Below are 6,271 nucleotides of genomic sequence, written 5' to 3' on the forward strand. Positions count from 1 at the left end.
AGTTCAAATAGGTCAGCTGACTTACTTTAACTTTAATGAATACAATATGGCTTCACCGCATTCCATAACATGTTGACCTCCAAATACCATGTTTTATGAAACTCTGGCATTCTCAAATAAACAGCAGCTGACACTTGCTAGCGCTTTGCTATCAGTGCGCCATTCGTTGCTGAACTATCATTCATTCCAAATGAGAAACTAATTCGTAGCGTGTCGTAAAATACACTGCACAACATAATACAATCAGCGTATAAGTTTCAGCGAAACGAAATGGCGGCTTGGGCGAAGACCAACACTGGCCGTTGTTTCCCAGTGTTCTGTATTTATTGTATTGTGTATCATTTCTGTGACCGCAGGTGTGCCCTTCAACCCCAAAGTCATTAGCCTTTCCAGACGTGGTCCGTAAACTGCCAGCATGCCTGGTGGAAAATATGTGCAGAGAAATACAGGGAGAGAAACAAGAGAGATGGACAGAGAGAGAAAGCGAGAGAGCTGGAAGGCGAAAGAAGGCTCCGGGGCCAATTACGGAGCAGAGAAAACAAAGGGCTACATTTCAATGGTTCCTCCAGCTGTGCTGTTTATGAGCTGTGTGCTTAGTCGCTCTGTGACCTTCACCTCCACACTTGGCCTTCTCCGAGGGAAACCAAGCTAAAATGGCCCTATGCTCAATCTTTCATTTCCCCTCGTTTCGCCACTATTCCCGTTTTGTTTTTTTTTAATTAAATCGTTTGATATCTTATTTGGGTCCCCTACCATTTCTGCTATTAATATTTGTGATTTCATATCAGCGCCCTGACATTGCACCACATGTTAAATGGGCTCACAAGTAAAAGTTCACAGTTAAAAAAAAAAAAAAGAACTATTTTCAGGCTTAATAGCAAGGTGTATGTCATATGTAACCCTTATAACCCGCCTGTCAGTCAGTACCTCCTGTCAACACACACACCCACACACACACACGCACACACCCATTATAAACCTCATAAGCAGAGTCCGAATATCAGTCACCGTGGTCCTGTGACAGGTCTAACCTTCCCAAGCGGCAGGAGACATCGTCGTCATGGCAGTCCTATTGACCAGAGTAATAAGCCATTCTATATGGTGTATTAAAGTCATTTCCCACATGCTGCCTCAGCACGATCCATTGTTCATGCAAGCTCCTGCTGACCATGAAGAGAGGTGGGAGGCGAAAATGACCCTCGTGTAGTCAAACGCAAAAATGACAACACTTGCATGGTTTGCGTCACTTAAAGAGCCATCCTCCTTGGGAAGGGGGCCGCTTACTTTCCACACACAAAGGTGTAGTCATTATCACAGTGACTTTTGCAGCAATTTTGGACTCTCAGAAGGAGGCCTGGTTGCAGAAAGGGCTCTTTGCTCAAAGGCATACATGTTTTCAGTCCATGCTTCCAATTTTTTTTTTTTGCCTTCTCAAATTTGCAAGGGGCTTTTGTTGGCAAATGCCGCATTGTAATATGTTCGGGCCATCTGCGGAATCCAGTGGCTGCTCTCCCTTGTTCCCCGTGTCAGAGGTTGTGTTGGAACCACCATGTACGGTCTCTGCTGAAATCAGCGCCGGTCCGGGACCGAGTGACAAATGATTCCAATCTAGCCTGAGTGCCCTTGACTTGACCCTGACCACTGTAGACAATAAGGGCAAGCTCAGTCACTGGAAAAGATGTTCTGTGCTAATAAAGCCGAGTGCGGAGCAGGGGAAGCGGGGAAGAGAAGCACAGCTGGGGAGGGAAACGGGGGTGTGGGGGGGCCGGGAGGGTGTTTCAGGTTCTGACCTCTCAGGTGCAGGTTGATAATGAGTGTCCCTGTTTGCTCTGTGAAAATGACCACGGAGAGATGAAAGGCACGGGGCACAACAAAGAGCCTCATTCTCCGCTGTTCTGAAATGCGATCATTGCCGAGGATTGGCTTATGAAAGCGCCCCGTTATGCCGTGTCTAAAAGGACAATCGAGCCAAAATTACAAACGTGTAAACGTAGTTGGACTATAGTTGCCCACACAAATACCAGGCACACCTCCGTTAACGGACCCCACACAGGCAAAGTGAACAAAGAAATAAAAGCAGATGTTTACTTGCACACAACGCACACATGCAAGCACAAACATACAAAGACATGCTCAGACAATATCCCAAATCCCGCATTCTGCTTACGGCTCCCCTTGTCTTCTTAATAAACCCTATAAAATGAGTGTGCTCTTGCCAAGCACGGCACCATAAACATGCCACTCTCGAAAGGTTCTGGGCATCCTGCTAGTTATGCTAATGAAGCCCCCGCCCTCTGTTTTCCACTTGCTCTTATCCTCCTGGCACAGCCTTCAGTCTTTCGCAGTACACCACTCCATTGTCATCCCCTTACCCTGTTCAGCTGGCATCAGACTAGATAATACACAGCAAAATGAAGATCCAAGAATCCTTGTTTAAAAAAAAAAAACATGGCATGAGAAAATGTGGTTATTATTCCTTTGAACTCAAAACCAGGCCATTGTTCATTATGCTTGTGTCCCAATTTGTTGCAAAATGTGGAACAAAATATAATTATCTTTAAAACGTGTGTATGAAGCTAATCGCGTTGACATAAACACCTCAGGAATCAATCATAGAAAAGAAACACGGCACGGTCATAACTTATTGAACAAACTAACCTTCAACTTGTGTCTCCTGAGTTTTGAGCTGTGGAAAGTGGTTTTGAGGCAAGAAGTCGAGGCGTGACTTCTTGTACTGCTGATTCTGGCATAGCGGAGAGCATGAGTGAGGTCTTTGTTACGGGGGGAGGGGGGGACTTAGAAGAACTTAGAAGTGTGGCGAGAGGAAAGTGCTGGGCACAACAGGAAGTCTGCTGAACTCTGCTGAGCGTCAATGCAGTAGCCAGGATTATACCCTCCATCCTTTGGCTGCTTAGTACATAAACCAGTTGTCCACCCAAAGCCCAAAGTTTTGTTCCTTACGAGTAAGGTGTGTGGGATGCACCCTGGGTTGCTGTTTGTGCATGTACATCATGACTTGTTCAGAAGGCCTGCATTCCGACACGTGAATCCATGGCTTCCCTGCAGAGCGGTGTATCGCGGATACTTATGAAGAATGTGTTTGGGTAAGGAACAAACAACGGACAGTGTGAGCTGGCAGACGTACAGCCCGGGCTTACACCGTAAGCCTCCCCCCCCCCCCCCCCCCCCCCCCCGAGGCCTCTCTTTGTTCAAAGGGCAGCGTAGAAAATAGTTGTCTCATATGACAAATGCATGTATTTTTTCAAACACATTTTGAGTAGGGCAAAGATAAATCTTAACCGTTGACGACATTTGATAAACCACCTGGTGGCGCTACAATCCATAATTGTAAGGCTCGAGAGGAGCCGTGCTTTGTGGCGTAATTGTGTCGATCAACCTGAATTTGAGACAAACAACAATCAACTAAACTAGGGATCAGAACTAAGCAATATATAGACCGTGTGGCAGCATCATTCTGCTCAATACTACGATGACGTTCAAACAGGAGTGCGGAACTGGAGCAGAGGGGGTCCATGGTCGACAAAGGTCTTGACCTACAGTGTCATCGAATTATCTAGTTAGCCAAGCACAGAATTAACATTTTTTTGGGTGACGGGTTTTCATTATTTTATATTTATAACCCACAAGTGTTTGTACACTAAGATTTCAGGAATTATGACTTTCCTACGACATTGTCGGTACGACAAGAACAATTTCGTGAGTTCTGACTAATGTACACAAAATCGGGTTATGTCTCCATCTGTGGAAGGCAACTCCGCTATAAACTGAAAACTCGAAAGTTCACAAACTGACTTACTATATAAAATGATACTCAAATATCAATCAATATGTGCATTTTTCTATATCGTGACTGGCAGTGAGGTAATCCACAGAGACAAACAATCAATCACAATTACATTCCCAGCTGAGGAATTTAAAATCTTCAATTAACCCAAGAGGCATGTTTTTGGGGTGTGTCAAGAAAGCCGGAGAAAATCAACACAACTACGGGGACAATATGCAATCACCAAACAGAGGTGATGCAAAGAAGATTTGAACGTGGAGCAAAAAAAAAAAACCAAACATGCCATGCAAGTGAAACAAGTATTCGAATCCCTGAGCAAAAGATGTACTTGGTGAGAGAGAGACACCCTTTGTAGGGCAAGCACAGCCATGAGACCTTTCTTGTAGAATAATACGAATAATAAAAGCGTTCTCCAGCCACCGTAAAATGATACAATACCAAAAAGAAAATGGTGCAGTGCTACTATAAAAACAATTGAATGGTCTACCACTGAAATGAAAGACACGATATACTTTGTGTGTTTATAGGCGCAGTCAGTCATACCACCACCACAAATTTCACTTGCAGGGATCAACCCGCCTGTGAAGCAGGTGAGGGTTTAATTCTCTATTCCATATTACGGAGGGAACGCTGGGACCACTGAGACGCATTGGTTCCTTCCATTCTTCTCCACCATTAGATGGAAATCATTTCTGATCAGTAGCGAGCAGGCCCTGAATCGAATGAGTGACCTCAAGGTGAACATGGCACTATATAGCCCCCATTGCAGGCTCACTCAGCCATCCATCCACTGTAGACATCATTACTTCCATATTTTACAGGTGTCAAAAAAAGATATGGCTGTAAATGTGCGTGAGCTGGAGAGACCGGGAGGCAGACGGGGGAGAGAGGATGAGCACTAAAACGGCTGAAGCGAGTGCGCTGGGTTGTATTTTTTTAAGTGTCGCGCCCATTGTCTGTAGTCCAAACGTTAGCAAGACCGTACTGGCCTATTTGCTTCGTTGGTGAGGATCCAGAGAGTATTCACTGGCGCTTCACTGTTTCCACAAAGTGGAATAAAATTCACCTGTGGTGAATTCAGTTGATAAGAGGTACACACAATCACTGATCGCTCAGTGGTGAAGGTTCTTAGCTCATAAGGTGACCAAGTACCCAAGGGTCACTCTATACGAGCAGCTGGCAATCTTGGAATGAGGAGAAACTTTCAGAATGACATCCATCTCTAAAAATCTGCACAAATCCCTCGCAAAATCAAATACTATAGATGGTACTTTTTCTGGTTTACTAAACTGACTGATGATTTGTAAGGTTGTTGGCAGAAAGCTCCCCTTTACAAAAGATAGAAAAGGTAAAGGAGGAAGAAAGTGTGAGAGGATTCAACTAAAAATCCCGAGACAAGAACATGACTGTCTGCCGAAATAAATATTGGGCCATCACGTTTTTTTTTTTCTTCATGCAGTCATCAAGTTCACGTAATTGTACAATTTTCATGCAATGAAATATATCAGCAGGATATTAATACAGATAACTGGAAACCATTTCAGAGGTATGACATGAAGTCATACTGTATAGAGATCAGTAAGAATGATTCCATATAGGACATTGAGGGGAAGTCTAGCCACCCGTCTCGGTATTCCCCGCTGCACAGTCATACTGCAGCAATTACTCCAAATGTTTGATCATCCTCACAGAGGCAATCACGGCAGAAAATTAATTTCAGGGACATCAGGAAAAATCAAAAAGCTAGAACCCTGCCAACGAGGCCAAGGGCCTGTGTGAGAGAAGAGAGGATTTCCCCATCGCACCCCCCGCCCCCCGACCCCCCAACCCCATCATCCCTTTTCCATTGCAAAAAGGTAATCAACCAGAAACACCAGAGCGCCTGCTGTTAGCCAGAGCCAGATCCTGATCCTATTCAGAGCCGCTAGTGATGTGGAGCCAGGTAGCATCCAATTAGTGCTCAATGTAACTTAATGCAAAGTGCTGGCAGCTCCCCCCCAAATCCGAGTCGTCATCGTCATGCAATTTCCACGCTTCTGCTGTCAAATTTGGGAACATTTGATTTGGCTTTCACGAGGCACCATGAAGTTGAAGATACATCTCCATCAATGCTGCGTCGCTTACTGACATTTTCTTGGTGAAACAGATTGCCCAGATTACTAATGAGACTGCAGACATGGCAGCAACATTTGCTTGTTGCTTTGGATAAATGTATTTGAATGCCTCATTTTACGGACTGTGAAATTAGATATTTTGCATTGGCACATGTTCCAAAATGGATGGTAATAAATGAGTTTAAAAAAAAACATGCTCAGATTTAATTGGATCTGTATTTTAAAACCCAACACCGACCGAGGTTATAATGCCGATATACTAATACGGCAACGTGCATTTGGTCCGTGCTCTAGGCAACCCAACTGCACCAGAGTTCACTTGCAAGCTAATGAAGCTCACCACTTCAAGCGG

The sequence above is a fragment of the Hippocampus zosterae genome, chromosome 6 (assembly GCF_025434085.1).
Source record: "Hippocampus zosterae strain Florida chromosome 6, ASM2543408v3, whole genome shotgun sequence".
NCBI lineage: Eukaryota > Metazoa > Chordata > Actinopteri > Syngnathiformes > Syngnathidae > Hippocampus > Hippocampus zosterae.